Source organism: Drosophila nasuta, unplaced genomic scaffold (genome assembly GCF_023558535.2).
Source record: "Drosophila nasuta strain 15112-1781.00 unplaced genomic scaffold, ASM2355853v1 ctg45_pilon, whole genome shotgun sequence".
In the NCBI taxonomy this organism is placed as follows: Eukaryota; Metazoa; Arthropoda; class Insecta; order Diptera; family Drosophilidae; genus Drosophila; species Drosophila nasuta.
In genome coordinates, this window is record NW_026869585.1 from 116807 (window position 1) to 137497 (window position 20691).

A 20691-nucleotide genomic window follows, 5' to 3' on the forward strand; every position below is an offset into this window, starting at 1 on the left:
CCGAAAAGAGGGTTTTGTTGTTGGGTTTTTGTAACACAATTGTTAAAAAGGTTAGAAAAAACTGAGAAAAAATGTGTTATAGTGCATGTGTCTGAAGAAAAAAAAAATTATCTCAGTGAAGTGGTTGGCGAAGCCTATTGCATACATCTTACTTTTAATTATACAATGATACTGCAATGTATAATTGTTTTACTGAGACATTAATGGTGTTTGTTCTCGCAAAAGTGCATCTTTGCCGTCCACCCAACACATGCAATAGATGGTTGTCCACTTCAGGAGTTTGTCGTCCCATATCAAGTGCCGTTTTCCAGATTAGGGTAAATATTTGTTATACGTATATTTAGTTTTTTTGTTGTTCTAAGTTTAGTTTTGTCTATTTATTTTTCTATTTATAATATCCCAGTTCTACTTTATATAAAACCCAGTATGCAAACTAAAATTTAATAACCCAGTGTGTAAATTATAATAACCAAGTGGTAGAATTTTAAATTAATTTAAAATGAAACTTCAGCACACACAACTGCTTGATTAACGGCCAACAACAAAGCTTCGACGCAGCTGTGCTGGCCTCATCAGCTGTCGGTACACCAAAACAGATGGTCTACATAAACGACGGTAGCCAGAGATATTTGGCGACTCGCACTGCTAAACGGAGAACTGCTTCCAAGCAGGTTGGCTTCGTCTGTTGTCGAAGAACAACTTACTGTTGGCAGCCTCGCCTCAATCGCTAGTTACGGATTGTGCTGCTCCTTATTGTGTCATCGCGGCCGAAGGCGAATAGCTGATTGTCAGCCTATGTTTGTTATTGTTTTTGTTGGATTATTGTTAGTTTAAATTGTTTAGTTAAAACGTGCATTTTTAAGTGAATGTTTATAATTGTTGTAAGTGTATTATGATGTGGCGAGAAAATTGAAACAACTTTTCTTGGGCACTCATAGTACAAGTACCACGGTATTGTTGTATAAAATAACAACTGCAATCAGTTAAGAATGCATATAAGGCACCATATATAGACAAAATATCTTTTAAAAACTGTATTTAGTTGTAAAATTTCTTGGTTCTGTATTGCCTGCAAAAGAATTGCACTAGCAGATCATAGCAGCCAGCTTTTACGCTTGCGCAAAAGCTTTATTGTTATTGTTTATCCACAGCTTCACCACAGACAGTCACTAACACAAGGAAAGATCTTTCTGCGTGGGAGTCGCCGAATGTATGTAAGTCTGTTTCACTCTTACTAATTGATTAGATACATATGAGTTAGAGCTTTTGGTGCATCTCACCATAGCGCTGCTACAGCTGCTACTGCAGTCCCAGCGGTCAATGACCTTGTAAGGCTGGCCATATATATGCCTGCATTGAGTGACAGCCATCAGCTGATCCTCATCCAATTGCTTGCCAGAGCTTTTCTGTTCAAAAAGATAGATCATGTTTGCCTATATGCATTGTGCTTTCCATCATTCTCAATGAAGTAATTTTATTTGCAAAATTCTTAAATTATTAGTAAATTTCAAAACCAAAAATAATTATTTATATTATATTTATGTTAGATCATATTTTATATTTATAGGTTAATTATTTTTTAGTCTTTATTTATTTATTTATTTTTCTTTTTTGCCGTATCTGTTCAATTTCCGCCTCATACACACTTACTATGTTTATCCGTTAATTTATTTATTTATTTATTTTTCTTGTCATTTCGTTTGTAATGTTAAAATTCAAATCACTTTTCTTATATGTTAATAAATTAAGTATGTCCGCTTAATTGTTCACTTTTATTTGGAACCATGCCTAACCAAGCAGGAGTAGGTTAGCCGAACCACTGTCTTTTAGGGATCCTGCCAACTTTTAGTTTTTGGCAATGAATGCAGGATCATGGTAGGGTGGGCGTCTGCACACAATAACAGCTGTGTTGCATGAGAGAGTGGCTCCGTCTTCTTTGTTAACCTACCTTCCTCTCCTTCCCTTTCTTTTCTCTTTCACTATTGTTTATTGTAACCTTCCCATTACACTCCTTCTTCTCTGTCTTCCCTTATGTACGCGAATTTTAAATGTATTATTGTTATAAGTGGTGCGTCCTATTAGTTGGCCTTTTATTTAACCCCATGCTACCTGAGCAAAGCCCGGAGAAGCGAGCGCGTACGCCACGCTAATAAACCCAACATCAGCACCAGACGAATACTACACTAGTGATTCGTTACAGATATAATTATAATTTAATAATATATTTTGGCGCCCAATCGTGTGGCCTGTTTTTGTATAGAATCTAAACATGTCCTTTAAAAATATTATATATGCTCTAGAATCAATAACATCTAGGGATTCAAGTCTTTTCGTTGTCCTTATACACATTTGTGTACTAGGTTAGTCTCTTTGTGCCTATTTTATTAGCGAGAAAGTAATACGTCGTAAGATCAGGACCAAAAAACTTAACCAAGACGGTATTGGCTGACGTTTTAGAAAATAAGAGCTTCAAAGTGGCTTTATAGTCAAACGGTCAAACTATCTACTGTCATTTATATGCTGTCGTATTTCTTTAGGTGTAGGGCTTACTTTGAAAAGTTCGTGGACCAGATCTGCCTCTTGCGGTAAGCAAAACACCTAATGAAAACGATGGAAATAAATAAAATAAAATAAAATAAATTCATTGACTGGGGTTGCATAGTCCCGTGGTGGCGCAAGTCAGCTTAATGTGTTTAGTATTGTTTATTGTCCGTCTTCATCAATCATAAAAGTTTACAATGTAATATTACTAATTAAGCAATCTATTATCGACCGAGTATGGTTTGCATGCGCTATTACGCTATACTTGGTTTTGAAATAATTGCTCTTAAAGTTGGTATTATTAACATGAAGGAGCTTTATGAATGCTTATATTTTCCCCAAGTTCTTTTCTTTCCATTTAGTGGCTGTTAAGGCATTCACATTTCAATTAGTGTTTGAAACGGATCGTGGCTCAGAGCTGCTTTCTCGTCATACTAATTGAAGGTATGCTTATCAAGCAACTAGTCCTTCAGGTGGGTTAATTAGAAAATATGGAGGCTAACTTACACTCTGTGAAGTTTTGCATGGTTTCCAAATATCTTATGAATCGTGTTTATTTATCAGTTTTGTTGAAATTTACATTTGTATTATTAATTATATATCTAGTTATTTGTTCAGTCATTTTTGTGGGTTATTGTTGGTATTTATCTATTTATTTACTTATTTATTTATTTCATTTTTTTTCTTATTTATTTAAATCATTATTTATTTGTTTATTTATACATTTGTTTGGCGTAGCAGAATTTCTCAGTAAATTCTGAAGCGTAGGTCTTATATATCATGCCAGGTCAGATAATTCAGGGGAAACCATTTGTTGTGTTTGTACTCAGGAGGTCGAACATCCAGCTCAGTTACTAGCTACGAGGTGTAATCATTATTTTCACCACGCCTGCTTTGAGACTCGCACTGACAATAGGAATTTATGTCCAGTGTGCCTTACTGTGTTAATAAGATCTTCCATGAATCTTGCTGAAGAATTGGAAGCGGCCAGTTCAAGTGCAACTATGATAGCTAGAGGGCAAGCGAAAGCCACGGCGGCGGTCGCATCCGCAAATGCCAATGCAGGAAATTCTACTGGTAATGGTAGTAGGTCCAGCTCGCAGCCAAGGCAGCCGACTCCAATTCCACAAGCTCCACAACCGGTTGTAGTTCAGAGTCCAATAGCTCAGCCAGCGGCAAGTGCTGTTGGCCAAGAAATACAACAGGCAACTGCGGCTGCGATATCAGCAGCATTAGTACAGCAGACGCAGATACTATCGCAGGTGCTGGAGAATGGGTTTCAGAGAGTAGCTCAGCAACAACTAGCTGTACATAATGAACAATTTCAATCCGTCCCTAGACCTTCTCCACCAAGTCCACAGCATCAAAGCTTTCAGGAGTTGTTTGGATTACCAAATCGGCTAGATACGAATCCGTTGGTAAATCCAAGAGCGCCGCAAGTTGCTGCCAACTCTTCGCCACGGGGTTCTCAACTGAGTAACAGTCTACGACCCGACAGGATTAGGCAGATTATTGCTAATTGGAAACTAAGATATTCTGGTCATTCGGAGACTTTGAGTTGCTAGCCAAATATGCGAGTAACTTGTTTGAGGCTAGAGGGAGTGAATTTTTCTGGAGGTACCACAAAAGTGTGACAGAAGTTCGTTGGGCAGACTTATGCAAGGCATTGAAAACTCAGTTTACAGATGGCAGAACTGATTTGGAGATTCGAACAGCTATTTCGAAACGAAAGCAGAAAGCCAACGAATCGTTCGATCATTTCTACGAAGCCATTGTGGCATTAGTAGATCGTTTGAACAGCCCAATGAGTGAGCAGTCCATACTGGAGATCTTGCGAGCCAATTTGCTCTCGGATATTCAGCACGAATTATTGTATGTGCCAATATTCAGCGTTGAGCAGTTGCGTCACACTGTTCGTACGCGAGAGAGGTTTTAAAACCATTTCAATGCCATCATCAATTCCAAGAGGTTTGCCGAGACGGCATGTAAGTGAAGTCACGGTGCAAGATACAATGGATGAAGAGGATAATGTTGAAGAGCCAGAGAATCTGGAGGTGGATGCTCTAACACTTTCTTGTTGGAATTGTGGGAAGAGTGGACATCGATACCAAGATTGTGTAGCAGAACGTAAAGTCTTTTGTTACGGTTGTGGTAAGCGTGACACGTATCGACCCAGTTGCACGAAGTGTGCAATTCCAAAAACCCGTATGGGCGTGCACCATTGACAAGTGCACGCAAACTAGTCTCGAAGGGTACCAACAGGGATTAAAAGAAGATATAAATGTATCGAAAATAATACCATAAGTTCAAGTAAACCCGGCTAGATCCAATATTTCAGATTTAGATAATGTTTGTAGTTCTTGTATTCGTAATAAGCAGAGGAAGGGGAACTACATACGAATTAAAAATGAGGAAAAAGAGCTTTGTTAGCGTCAATAGTAGACATCGCGGATGATCTTCGTCCTTATGCCCAAGTCAATATACTAGGCAAATTGATAACGGGCTAATGGACACTGGCGCTAGTATTAACTGCATTGGTGGGAAGTTAGCAGAAGAAATATTAACTAATAATACCGAATATACGCGGTTGTCATCAGCTGTAAAACTGCTGATGGAAATAGGCAACGAATTTGTGGCAAGTTGGTTATTCCTGTCCAGTTTAAGGGCAAGACACATTCACAACGATTTTATATCGTACCGACTTTGTCGCAAGACTTGTATTTAGGTATTGAGTTTTGAGAGATTTCGAGCTATTGCCAATGTTTTTGATGCACCAGGCTCACACTAACAGCATTGCCTCAATTACATTTAATGATCCGCAGCAACTCGAGTTGACATCTGCGCAAAAAGAAACTTATCACTGTTATCAACCAGTTCCTTCATTTACAGAAAAGGGGTTAGGAAAGACCAATTGGCTAACACACGATATTGAGGTGACGGACTGCAAACCCATAAAGCAGCGGCATTATGCAGTGTCACCAGCGGTGGAAAAGTTGATGTACCACGAGCTCGATCGAATGTTAGCGTTAGGAGGAATTGAAGAGTCCGATAGCCCTTGGTCAGCACCCGTGGTGTTGGTTCAAAAACCTGGGAAAGTTCGTCTTTGTTTGGATAGTCGTAAAGTGAATGAGGTGACCATTAAGAACGCTTATCCGATGCCGTTAATAGATGGAATATTAAGTCGATTGCCAAAAACTTAATTCATATCAAGCATTGACTTGAAAGATGCGTACTGTCAAATTCCCTTGTCACCCAATGCACGACAGAAGACGGCGTTTACTGTCCGCGGTAGACCATTATACCAATATACGGTCATGCCCTTCGGCCTTACGAATGCGCCACAAACAATGACCAAACTTATGGACAAAGTCATTCCACCGGAATTGCGAAAAGAAATTTTCGTATATTTGGATGACTTGTTGGTAATTTCCGACACGTTTGAAAAGCATTTAGTAGTCCTTAAACAACTGGCAGATCGTCTAACACTGGCAGGTCTCACCATCAATGTTGAGAAGACCAAATTTTGCTTGCGAGAGGTGAAGTACTTGGGCATGTCATAGGTCAAGGTACGATACAGACTGACCCTGACAGGGTAACAGCCATCCAAGAGTTTCCCGTGCCGAATTCGATAAAGTAAGTGCGACGATTTTTGGGAACAACAGGCTGTTGTTTATTCATAACTATGCTGGTATTGCGGCTCCGATATCTGATACGTTAAAGCAGAAGCGCAAGTTTGTGTGGTCAGATGAAGCGCAGAAGGCATTTGAATTACTTAAAGATCTGATGTGTAAAGCACCAGTGCTGCATAGTCCAGATATCTCCAAACCCTTTGCAATCCATTGTGATGAAAGTCACACAGGTGTTGGAGGGTGCTGATGCAAAAAGATAGCGAAAGTAATGATGTACCAATTGCGTTTATGTCACGAAAATTGAATAAGTGCCAACGCAACTATTCGGTTACGGAGAAGGAGTGTTTAGCAGCTGTAATGTGCGTAAAGAAATTTCGTGCGTATGTAGAGGGTCACGAGTTTTCGATCCACACCGACCATGCGTCATTAAAATGGTTAATGTCGCATGCTGATTTAAACTCGAGGTTGGCAAGGTGGGCACTTAAGTTGCAAGCCTTCTCGTTTAAGATCGTGCATAGGAAAGGCAGTCAGAACATTGTACCTGATGCTCTTTCTCGCACTTACACCGAGGACTTATCTTCGCTAAGTGTTGATAAGGTAGTGGATACTACCTCAATCCATTTCAAGTCGGCAGAGTTGTGACGAACACCACGAGGTTCTACTCGTCTAAGCCTACTCTGTCTAGCTAACTTGCCGGCTCAGTTCAGGGCTGGGGTGGGTCTTTGGCTTCGACTGGGTAGTAAGTCATCATAAATTAAAGTGTAGACAGAGTGTAATACTAGGGGAGAGGTTCAGTACTCATTTCGCATTATCTCAAACGCTCGCATATTCAGTGCCCAATTAGAATTAAAAGTTTAACACATCATTGTTTTCTTCTCCATGATATACAGTAATTTAATAAACATACTTCATTTTGTTTATAAAAATTATCTCTAGCTAACAATAGTGCTTGATTTATTGAGCTTTTATTTATCGTTACGTTAATTTGTTTTACTTAAACGGTTGTATTCATGACTTAATAATACGAAAGATAGAGAACCAACACGGAACACACGGAATTGAGAACCTCCCAATCACAACCCCAATCAACTATGTATACAGACACGGCTATGCCGTACTTACGCACTTTCCATCGATGTTAGCAGGCCTGATAACTGATGAATCCGTCGTAGCATATATGCTTGTTGATGTTAGCTGTTAAAGATGATAAAGGGTTATGGTTATCAGGCTATCAAATCCCTATGTACCCCATGTTGGCTGTATAAAAGTCGAAAAAATGAGTTAGTCGATTTTGACAAGTACTAAATATAAATTAAATTTAATTTTTCAGTTTTTCCAAACCATGTTGGCACTCTTAGTGCATTTTACGAACGAAAACAATCCAATGCAGATGGTGCCGGCGTGTTTTTGTGGAGCCGTAGATCTCTCGTCGGAAGATCTACGCTCCTTTGAACGTCTCTAGTATCGCCTTCGCTTAGCCGCTATCGAATACCGTTTGATAATCTGCAGCGAAGATTCGCTGCCGCAAGATTATTGCCTTATTCCCACTCTAGCTGGCTGTTCGCAGCGAGGTTCGCTGCCTTCACCAAAACTCCCTTAGGCTTGCAGGTTAGGGTGAATATCCGCGTGCGCTTCACAAGTGGCACCTGTTCAGCAGGGGAAGGCGAGGATCGCAATGTGCAACACCTATTCCACTCTATGGGGGTCTAGCGGGTGCAATTGCCAGTGGTATGGCCAATAAGCTGCATAAAATAACATTTTACGGCAAGATCTAATCAGATTGACACTACTTACCAATCAGTGGCAAAGAAAATTTAGCACTTCTAAATTCTCTAATAGAGCCGGCCAATCCACAAATCGACAAAAGAAAACCTTATATGCCAGAATTGTTGGCTTGGTTGCAGTGTTATTTTATATTTATTTTTGCAATTTTTCTTTGCAAATTTTGGTTTGATGTGAACGTATGTTCTCAGTGAAAAAGTTGCAAAAGTGAAGATGGCTACCCTTAGTGAGTGCTCAAAGCATCTCTGTGTGGATCAATGCAATACTTACTCCCCGTTCGATAGACTCAACAGTTGAGCTATGCTAAGTGGAGTTGCCAACTTAATTAAGGCTTTGGCGCATCAGCTGATGCTTTGATTTGTGACAATCAGACAATCAGCAGATTTTAATCGAGAGTTCAATCGAAGATGTAAAATCTGAAAGAAGGTAGTTACTCATTGAATTCCCACAAGTCTTTAGCATGAAATTGACCAATTTCCTTGCCCTCTAAATTTTCTAATAGGTATAAGGCCTGTCCAATTTTTCGCTTTACTCGTGCTTTAAGGCCGACTGGTGCAAGCTTAGCGCTGAAATTGTTTGCCATATTGCTCAGTACCCAGTTACGCTTAATTACTGTCTGGCCAACTTCAAAGGTTCGTTGTTTAGTACGAAGGCTATACGATCTCTGATTCCTTTCATATGCCTTTTTCAGATATTTGTGAATATCAGCACGGATTTTAGAGAATTTATCGGCACGCTCGAGTCGAGCAGTTCTTTCACTTAAGAGATTCAAATTTTTAAGTACTGTGTAGTCTTTACCATGCGTCATCATATGCTGCCCAAATACAACATAGTACGGTGACGCGCCTATCGATTGATGTATGTTATTGCGTAGAGCACAATTGATACTGCTAACATATATATCCCATTCTCGCTGGTCTGATCGAATAAATGATCTTAACGCCGCATTAATGGATCTATTGACTCTTTCAGCTGCATTACTTTGAGGGAATATGCTCCAGTGAACATGTGTTTGATACCATACGAAGGCAAAAATGCAGCGAATTCTCGGCTTTTAAACTGAGTGCCGTTATCGCTGATTATGAACTCTGGTGTGCCAAAACAGTTAAATACAGTGTTGCGCAAGTGATCAATGATTATTAAAGTCGAAAATTTCTTAACTGGTATAAGGAATGTGAATTTTGAAAGATGATCTAGGATGATAAAAATTCCAATATTACCAAGTTTTGAGCGTGGAAACGGACCCATGAAATCTATGTAGAGTCTTTGAAATACTCGCTCACTAATTGTTTGAATACCCATTGGCGGCTTTAGATTTTGTGTTGAGTATTTTGAGGTGTGACATATTTCACATTTGCTGATAAAGTCTCGCACTTCCACTACCATTCGTGGCCAATAAAAATGCCTACGAATGCGTTCTAGACACTTCGCTGTGCCGCAATGTGCTGACGTTGGGGTACAATGAGCTGAAACTATCACCGAATTTCTGAGAGATGTAGGGACGTACAGTTTCCAGCCATCGCCAATATATTCGCTGACGTCGGCAGGCAATACTGCTCTGTGATATAAATATCCGTCTATGATTTTGAAATCCGGAAGATTGATTTGCTCATCTTCTCTTTTAACTCAACATAATCACTTTCAAGAACTGCATCCGAGTTCAAATCTATCTCTGGTAGTATTTCGGGCTCAACAACATCTACATTTTCTTCGAATGCTCTGGATAGAGTGTCAGCGACTACATTTTGACTGCCCTTTCGATGTTCGATCTGAAAATCCATTCCTTGTAGCTTTAACGCCCATCGAGCAAGTCTGCCATGAAGGTCTGTTTGATTCATCAACCATTTCAAACTTGCATGATCGGTTATAACTTTGAATGATTGGCCTTCTATATACATACGAAATCGCTTAATGGCTAATACAACTGCCAAGCATTCTAGTTCCGTTGTAGAATAATTTCGTTGTGCTTTGTTCAACTTTTTGACATATAGGCAATGGGTAGTTCGTTGCCTTTTGCATCAAGTTGAGCTAATACGGCGCCGATGCCATATGTTGAAGCGTCACATTGCACTATGAATGGCAACTCATAGTTGGGATGACGCAAAAACGGAGCAGCACACAGTCTATGTTTTATAGCTTCGAACGCATGTTGGGCCTCTTCATTCCATTCAAATTTCTTTCCTTTTAGCAGCTCTGTTAGTTCAAAGATGACCGTTGAGTACTGGGGAATAAAACGCTGGTACCAACCAGTCATGCCCAGGAATCGTCTCAGTTGGCGTCTGGACTGTGGCACCGGAAATTCGGAAACAGCTTGTACTTTCATTGGATTTACTCGAAGTGTGCCTTCTCCTACTACATGGCCTAAGTAATCTACTTCTCGTATACCAAACTGACTTTTGGCAACATTTATTGTTAATCCCGCTTTTCGTAATCTATTTGCCACTTCGGTCAGATGTAGTAAGTGGTCTTCAAAGTTAGAGGACATGACCAATAGATCATCTAGGTATACGAATACGTGTTCCTTCATGTCATAGGGAATTACTTGATCCATAAGACGACACATTGTATGAGGTGAGTTACACAAGCCAAATGGCATCCGAGTAAACTGATACAAGGGTATATTTGGTACCGTAAAAGCAGTTTTTGGTCGCGCTTCTTTGTCTAGAGGAATTTGCCAAAAGGCATCTTTTAAATCGATTTTGGAAATGCACTCAACAGATGGCAATCGACTTAGAAGACCTTCTAAGCTAGGCATGGGATATGCGTCCTTCTTCGTCACTGCATTTAGCTTTCGAGAATCAAGACATAGGCGATCTTTGCCAGGTTTAACAATCAAAACCACAGGCGAGGACCATGCAGAGTTCGAAGCTTCTTCTATTACTCCTAAACTTAACATGCGGTCAATCTCGGCACAAAGTCGCTTTTCTTTAGCTGGAGATATGGGATAGTATCTTTGTTTAATAGGAGTACTATCTCCTGTGTCTATAGTATGTTCAAGAAGTGTTGTTTTTCCTAAGCCGTCCCTTTCGCATGACGGAAAAAAATCAACAACTGCTTGTAATCTACGTTTTGCATTACTGTAAGAGACAATTTGGGTATCGTTTCATTTTCCATTTCAGATTCAGTTACTGCACTAACATAACTAACAGAAATTCCAAATTTATTCCAAAAGTCAATTCCGCAAATAACATCTTGCGTGGTGGCGCTAACAATTAGGAACTCAAACGATTGCTTTGTCGAATTATATTCGATCGGAAGATTAATGGTACCAGCGACCTTTTGAGGTTGTCCATCAGCAGTTTTAACAAATCCTTTGGATTTACGATAGTTAATATTATTTTCAAGAATAAACTTTGCTAAGTTTCCTCCAATCACGCTTTTATTTGCTCCGCTATCGAGCAAGGCCAAACAACGCTGATCGAGAATGTTGAGGTAAGTAAAGGGTCGTATATCGTTGTCATTATTTACGATAGCTGATATCCTATAAGAATTTAGTACACGCTTTTTCGACCAAAATGTATGCATACGATGAGCAGCACGATTTTGGAGATGGGTGTATTTTTCCTAATCGCATATGATAAGGTATAAAATGTCGATGAATTTGTAAGTCAGGTAAGTTATTCGATATAGCTGGTGGTTGAGAATACTCTAGGAATTTGTTTCTATTTTTAATTGCGGATATCCGCTTTTGGTGGTAAGCGAATACCCTTCTGCGAGTTTTCCTGTTTGGTTTTACATTTTGTACAGTTTGGTTTATATGTGTCAAGTTTTCCACAGCCATAACAAAATATACGACGTGATTTCAGGCAATCCTGGTAACGATGACCAATTTCATCGCAATTCCAGCATTTGAAATTATCAGAATACTTCATAGCATTTACATCTGCTGATTCTGAGTCTTCATCTTCCGAGCCTAACTCCAGGTCTTTTTCTAAGGCAATCTCATGAATAACTCGGTTGGGGTTATTCGATCGATTTTGATGTTTAGGCAGTTGTGATTAGAATTCTTCATGCTTGTGACATTCTCTACGAAGGATAGTTAAATTTGAAATTGGGACATGTAATAGTTTATGTCGAAGATCTGGTTTCAAATTCTGTTTAACATAAGAGACCAATTCGGTATCGGATAGACGAGAATTAAACGTATCTGCTATGTTCAACATAGCATCCAGATATTCATCGAAAGGTTCATTAAACTTTTGTTTCCTGCGTTGTAAGCTATCTTTTATGTCTTCATCGGTTCTTTGATTTTGGTATCTTTCGCATAAACGAGAACAAAGATTATACCAATTCCTATGATGAGAGCTACGATGAAATCTCCAATAGAAGGTTAACGCTGGACCTGAGAATAGTAAGTGAGCAAACTGATACAACGTATCAAAGTTTCCGCTCAAACAACGAGAGGTCAAGAAATTTATTCGATATATAAAGTCATCGATTGGTATATCAGTTGGTGTACCACTGAACTTAAGATGCCAATTAACAATGGTACTAGAAATTCGGTCAGGCCGATCGAGACTATCAGATATATTTCCTGATTGCCCCAATCCTTCGTTATTCTGATCTGGAATTTCGTTATCCCATTCCAATTGCGGTTCCTCGGAACGAACTATTGGCGGTTGGGCGGCAATATTTAAGTTTCTAAAGGCAAATTCAACCTGATCAGCGATAGTAGCGACTAGTTCCGCTCGAAAGTTATCGAGTGAAGAAGTGATACGTCCTTGAACTCGTTGTTCAGACACAGCTGGAACGGGTGTGGTTGTACTTCCTGTTGATGCTCGGGGTAAGCGACTTTCTCGCGCAGCATTTTGATGCTGCCTGGAAGTACGTACATTTTGTTCTAAGCTTGCCCTATGTTGCCAAGAAGGAGATTGTGCGGCATTTCTCATGAGATTCTCTCTCTGATTAGCTCTTGTTTTTGGTCGATCTCGCGGTTTAGTGCCAGCGGCTCCCGAGGCATCGCGTGAAATTGGGGGTGCTGCAACTGTATGAAGCATGCTTAACCCTTCAGATTGTTCTGAGCCAAAAATATCTCCTATCCTGCACGGCTTTTGCAAGTTGGACAAGTTTCGCTAGTATTGAGCCAATTGGATATACATTCGGAGTGAAAGTTATGACTACAAGGGGTTTTACTAATTCAAATTCAGACGATTTTAAATCATTGCAAATTTTGCAAAGAATTAATGAACTAGCTGATGCGAGGTTTTCGTGGCTGCGAGTAACCGGCATAATGAATTTAAGTATGAATGTGAACTAGTACGGTATTCGATATTGACAAGGTAATTGACAAAAATAGGTTTACGATATGCGATAATATAGTGTTCAAGTTTTAAGTTTTTAAGTTTGGGACTTACCCTTCAATGCGATTTTAAGATAATGCGAAGTGAGTACTAAAAGGCTGAATCTACTTTGATTAGTAACGTATTTGATGAGTGTTTGTGATTGAAAGAGGAACAGATCGATATTAACCAATACTGAACAATTCTCGATTTCAATACCACAACACAATATTGTGTACTGGGCTTAATAATGATTCGGTAGAGAATCGAAATTCATCCAATTCTACAAAAATTTCCTTAATCACATTATTGGCCAGAAAATTGTATTTAGCAGGTTTAATTCATTGATAACACTATCAATTAATAAATCCGCTATGTATGTTCTTTTCGCCTGGTCTGCTTCCGACTTTCTCATCAGTAAACAGCCAATCCAGAAGGCAGAAAATTCATACATCTATGTTTTCAATAAAAAGAATGAATATTTTGATGAGGAAATTTTTATTTTGGGGCACATTTTCCATAGGCCCCACGTTGGGCGCCATTTAATTATGTGACGAACACCACGAGGTTCTACTCGTCTAAGCCTACTCTGTCTAGCTAACTTGCCGGCTCAGTTTAGGGCTGGGGTGGGTCTTTGGCTTCGACTGGGTAGTAAGTCATCATAAATTAAAGTGTAGACAGAGTGTAATACTAGGGGAGAGGTTCAGTACTCATTTCGCATTATCTCAAACGCTCGCATATTCAGTGCCCAATTAGAATTAAAAGTTTAACACATCATTGTTTTCTTCTCCATGATATACAGTAATTTAATAAACATACTTCATTTTGTTTATAAAATTATCTCTAGTTAACAATAGTGCTTGATTTATTGAGCTTTTATTTATCGTTACGTTAATTTGTTTTACTTAAACGGTTGTATTCATGACTTAATAATACGAAAGATAGAGAACCAACACGGAACACACGGAATTGAGAACCTCCCAATCACAACCCCAATCAACTATGTATACAGACACGGCTATGCCGTACTTACGCACTTTCCATCGATGTTAGCAGGCCTGATAACTGATGAATCCGTCGTAGCATATATGCTTGTTGATGTTAGCTGTTAAAGATGATAAAGGGTTATGGTTATCAGGCTATCAAATCCTATGTACCCCATGTTGGCTGTATAAAAAGTCGAAAAAATGAGTTAGTCGATTTTGACAAGTACTAAATATAAATTAAATTTAATTATTTCAGTTTTTCCAAACCATGTTGGCACTCTTAGTGCATTTTACGAACGAAAACAATCCAATGCAGATGGTGCCGGCGTGTTTTTGTGGAGCCGTAGATCTCTCGTCGGAAGATCTACGCTCCTTTGAACGCCTCTAGTATCGCCTTCGCTTAGCCGCTATCGAATACCGTTTGATAATCTGCAGCGAAGATTCGCTGCCGCAAGATTATTGCCTTATTCCCACTCTAGCTGGCTGTTCGCAGCGAGGTTCGCTGCCTTCACCAAAACTCCCTTAGGCTTGCAGGTTAGGGTGAATATCCGCGTGCGCTTCACAAGTGGCACCTGTTCAACAGGGGAAAGGCGAGGATCGCAATGTGCAACACCTATTCCACTCTATGGAGGGTCTAGCGGGTGCAATTGCCAGTGGTATGGCCAATAAGCTGCATAAAATAACATTTTTACCGCAAGATCTAATCAGATTGACACTACTTACCAATCAGTAATAAAGCCGGCCAATCCACAAATCGACAAAAGAAAACCTTATATGCCAGAATTGTTGGCTTGGTTGCAGTGTTATTTTATATTTATTTTTGCAATTTTTCTTTGCAAATTTTGGTCTGATGTGAACGTATGTTCTCAGTGAAAAAGTTGCAAAAGTGAAGATGGCTGCCCTTAGTGAGTGCTCAAAGCATCTCTGTGTGGATCAATGCAATACTTACTCCCCGTTCGATAGACTCAACAGTTGAGCTATGCTAAGTGGAGTTGCCAACTTAATTAATCAGATGTTTATTTTTTTGCAACTTTAATTTAGACAACTACCTCACAGAGTATGTAGAGCTAAAAGAGAAAGTTAAGGCCCAGCTATCTCAAATGCCTGACTTAAAGATAGTAGACCAAATCATTTACCGCCGTTCCGAACATGTGTCGGCAGAACAAGTTGCTGATGACGTATGTTGGAAAGTTTGATTCCAAAAGATCTCATCGCTGAGGTGCTAAGAGAATGTCATACTTCTCCACTCTCCGCACATAATGGAATCACCAAAACCTTAGAACGTGCGAGGCGATTTTACTATTGGCCGAATATGCTAAGTGACATAAAAGCTTTTGTCAGCAATTGTGATATCTGCAAAGTCACAAAGCATTCAAATCAGCCATTGCGACCGCCTTTTGAGCCATAATGAAGAAACTTGTAGAATTTTTCAAAAACTATATGTGAACTTTTTAGGGCCTTATCCGCGTAGTCGTTCTGGCCATATTGGCATTTTTGTTGTGGTAGATCATCTGTCTAAGTATCCATTTTGCACCCCGTGAAAAAGTCACAGCGGAGGCTGTAGTGCGGTTCTTAGAAGAGAACATATTTCATTGTTTCGGTGTCCCAGAGGTTGTTGTATCTGATAATGGAGTTCAATTCAAGTCGGATAAATTCAATGAATTGCTCCAAAAATACGAGGTACACCATCGGTATACGGCTGTTTACGCGCCGCAAGCGAATGCTTCAGAGCGTGTCAATCGATCAGTGCTTGCTGCTATTAAGGCGTATATTAAGCCTGATCAGACAGATTGGGATGAGTCGCTGAGCTTTATTGCTTGTGCACTTCGATCCGCGACACATTCGGCCGTGCGATCGAGTCCGTATAGAGTGACCTTTGGGCAACATATGGTTACCAATGCGAAAACTTATGCGCTTCTGAGAAGCTTGGATCAACTGGAAGACAGAACTACTCAATTTAGTAGAGACGACTCAATTGAACTTATTCGTGCGGCTGCAAGGACTGGTATACTACAACAGCAGACACGCAACGAAAAAGTTTATAATACACGTAGTCGAGAGGTCAACTACACTGTACGGCAGGAAGTGTATAGACGGAACTTCAAGTTAGGATTCAAGTTAGGATTTACAAGGCAAGTTCATAGGCAAATTCCATGCGAAGGACATTAAGCAATAAGCGTTTATCTTCGCATAATGACTATTAAGCTACCTCCAGTGGGTATCCCACTTTGTCGTTACAACGACTAAGTGTGATTTTGCCAGGGGATGTGTAATAGGCCGCTTGTCTTATTTGAAATTGACTAAGCCTAAAAGTATGCAACATTTTTTTCTTCTTTTTCTGCACACATACCTATTTCTATCTATTATTTATTATATTATTTATATGTGAATTGTCATATTTAATTTGTATTATGAGAAGCGGAGCTTTATTTAGCAATGAGGCTGAAAGCTCCAAAAATAGCGCCATCTATTGGTGGACCACGATACATGCAAGCATGAATTGCTAGATCAGCTGATCGTGTTAAGTCCACACCAAAAGAGACAACGATTACCTTTTTGAGTAGGATTAGTTGTCAAATTCCGAAAAGAGGGTTTTGTTGTTGGTTTTTGGAACACAATTGTTAAAAGGTTAGAAAAAAAACCTGAGAAAAAAAATGTGTTATGGTGCATGTGTCTGAAGAAAAAAAATTATCTCAGTGAAGTGGTTGGCGAAGCCTATTGCATACATCTTACTTTTAATTATACAATGATACTGCAATGTATAATTGTTTTACTGAGACATAAATGGTGTTTGTTCTCGCAAAAGTGCATCTTTGCCGTCCACCCAACACATGCAATAGATGGTTGTCCACTTCAGGAGTTTGTCGTCCCATATCAAGTGCCGTTTTCCAGATTAGGGTAAATATTTGTTATACGTATATTTAGTTTTTTTGTTGTTCTAAGTTTAGTTTTGTCTATTTATTTTTAGATTCGGCACTCAGTCATAAATTATAATAACCCAGTTCTACTTTATATAAAACTCAGTATGCAAACTAAAATTTAATAACCCAGTGTGTAAATTATAATAACCCAGTGGTAGAATTTTAAATTAATTTAAAATGAAACTTCAGCACACACAACTGCTTGATTAACGGCCAACAACAAAGCTTCGTCGCAGCTGTGCTGGCCTCATCAGCTGTCGGTACACCAAAAACGATGGTCTACATAAACGGTAGCCAGAGATAGTTGGCGACTCGCACTGCTAAACGGAGAACTGCTTCCAAGCAGGTTGGCTTCGTCTGTTGTCGAAGAACAACTTACTGTTGGCAGCCTCGCCTCAATCGCTAGTTACGGATTGTGCTGCTCCTTATTGTGTCATCGCGGCCGAAGGCGAATAGCGTATTGTCAGCCTATGTTTTTATTGTTTTGTTGGATTATTGTTAGTTTAAATTGTTTAGTTAAAACGTGCATTTTAAGTGAATGTTTATAATTGTTGTAAGTGTATTATGATGTGGCGAGAAAATTGAAACAACTTTTCTTGGGCACTCATAGTACAAGTACCACGGTATTGTTGTATAAAATAACAACTGCAATCAGTTAAGAATGCATATAAGGCACCATATATAGGCAAAATATCTTTTAAAACTGTATTTAGTTGTAAAATTTCTTGGTTCTGTATTGCCTGCAAAAGAATTGCACTAGCAGATCATAGCAGCCAGCTTTTACGCTTGCGCAAAAGCTTTATTGTTATTGTTTATCCACAGCTTCACCACAGACAGTCACTAACACAAGGAAAGATCTTTCTGCGTGGGAGTCGCCGAATGTATGTAAGTCTGTTTCACTCTTACTAATTGATTAGATACATATGAGTTAGAGCTTTTGGTGCATCTCACCATAGCGCTGCTACAGCTGCTACTGCAGTCCCAGCGGTCAATGACCTTGTAAGGCTGGCCATATACATGCCTGCATTGAGTGACAGCCATCAGCTGATCCTCATCCAATTGCTTGCCAGAGCTTTTCTGTTCAAAAAGATGCATTGTGCTTTCCATCATTCTCAATAAAGTAATTTTATTTGCAAAATTCTTAAATTATTAGTAAATTTCAAAACCAAAAATAATTATTTATATTATATTTATGTTAGATCATATTTTATATTTATAGGTTAATTATTTTTTAGTCTTTATTTATTTATTTTTTTTCTTTTTTTGCCGTATCTGTTCAATTTCCGCCTCATACACACTTACTATGTTTATCCGTTAATTTATTTATTTATTTATTTTTCTTGTCATTTCGTTTGTAATGTTAAAATTCAAATCACTTTTCTTATATGTTAATAAATTAAGTATGTCCGCTTAATTGTTTACTTTTATTTGGAACCATGCCTAACCAAGCAGGAGTAGGTTAGCCGAACCACTGTCTTTTAGGGATCCTGACAACTTTTAGTTTTTGGCAATGAATGCAGGATCATGGTAGGGTGGGCGTCTGCACACAATAACAGCTGTGTTGCATGAGAGAGTGGCTCCGTCTTCTTTGTTACCCTACCTTCCTCTCCTTCCCTTTCTCTTCTCTTTCACTATTGTTTAATGTAACCTTCCCCTTACACTCCTTCTTCTCTGTCTTCCCTTATGTACGCGAAATTTAAATGTATTATTGTTATAAGTGGTGCGTCCTATTAGTTGGCCTTTTATTTAACCCCATGCTACCTGAGCAAAGCCCGGAGAAGCCAGCGCGTACGCCACGCTTATAAACCCAACATCAGCACCAGACGAATACTACACTAGTGATTCGTTACAATGCTTAGCGGTTGTTCTTGCAATAAAAAATTGAATTTATATCGAAGGACAGTCTTTTAATGTCGTTACTGATCACGCAAGCCTACGTTGGTTAATGAACCAATCAGACTTGAATAAATAATAAATAAATAATTCGTTCCAGGCGAATTACGACAATCAGTGATCAGAGCTGCTCATGATCAGCCAACTTCTAGTCACTGTGGCATAGCTAAATGCTTAGAACGACTGAGAAGGAGATTCTTTTGGCCCAAGATGGTTGTCGATGTTCGTAACTATATCAAAAATTGCGATATATGTAAAACCACTAAATATCCAACGTGCAACTTAAAACCTCCGATGGGAAATAAAGTATCGAGTGACAGACCTTTTCAGAGGTTATACATCGATTTTATTGGTCCTTTTCCGTGCACTAAACAAGGCAACGTAGGAATTTTCATCATCCTTGACCATTTTTCTAAGTTTACCTTTCTAAAACCAGTAAAGAAATTTACATCGCAAGTTATTATCAATTATTTAAGAGATGATATTTTTGCATGTTTTGGAGTACCGGAAGTTATAGTTAGCGACAATGGCACTCAATTTAAAAGCCATGAGTTCACTAACTTTATTTCCAAATACGGAGTTCAGCATATAAAACAGGTGCGTATGCTCCGCAATCAAATGCAGCCGAAAGAGTTAATCGCTCTATTAACGCAGCCTTAAGAGCTTATATACGGAGTGATCAGCGGGTGTGGGACATTTATTTGCCAAGTATCAATGCGGCTTTAAGAAATTCCATACACCAGTCGATTGGTATATCTCCATATCTTGTAGTATTCGGACAACATATGACCACACACGGTCAAGATTTTAAATTGCTTAGAAATCTTGACTTGCTTAGCGATGGAACGGAAGGTTTAAAAGAGTTGATCAATTTCAGAAGATTCGGGCAGACATTGAAAAACATCTCACAATGGCTTATGAGAAAAATCAACAGATGTATAATTTGCGTTGTAGACCCCGTTCTTTTGAAGTTGGACAACAAGTGGTCAAACGGAATTTTGAATTAAGCAATGCAGCAACAAATTTTAATGCCAAGTTAGCTCCTGATGGAATCAACGCTCGCATTAAAAGAAAATTGGCAATTCTTTTGTACTTGTTAGAAGATCTAACAGGGAAAGAAATAGGCACATTCCATGCTAAAGACCTTTGGTAGTTTCTTGTTCACCCTTTTTCAAATTCAATCTTCGTCGTAAAGACTCACATTGAACTTATGGTGTAGGGGTGAGCAATGTCCGTTAAGTTGAAATTTGAATTTAAAATGTATGGCGGTATCGATATTTGCGACGCGACTGTTGTGCAAGCTAACAGCTGCTCGCGATAACATCTGCATTCGATGATTGATGCACTCGCCAACAGATGTTAGTATATTATTAATTATTACTCGAATATTTGCAATGAGTTGGCAGGATCACTTTTGCCATTCACATAAGTACCGTATTAAATAATATCGATATCTAACTTAGATTAATCAAGCAATATCGATATTCACGCTTAATCTAGGCTAGACCATCTCTTTTCAATCCGAAAGCTACAAAAGATAAAGTGTGCCGCAGAAAAATATTAAAATAAATCTGACGGCGTCCGTCATAATATAATATACATATTTTATTGGTGTTGTTCGGGGAGTGCGCACTTTTCAAAGTGCATTGTTTTGATTTTC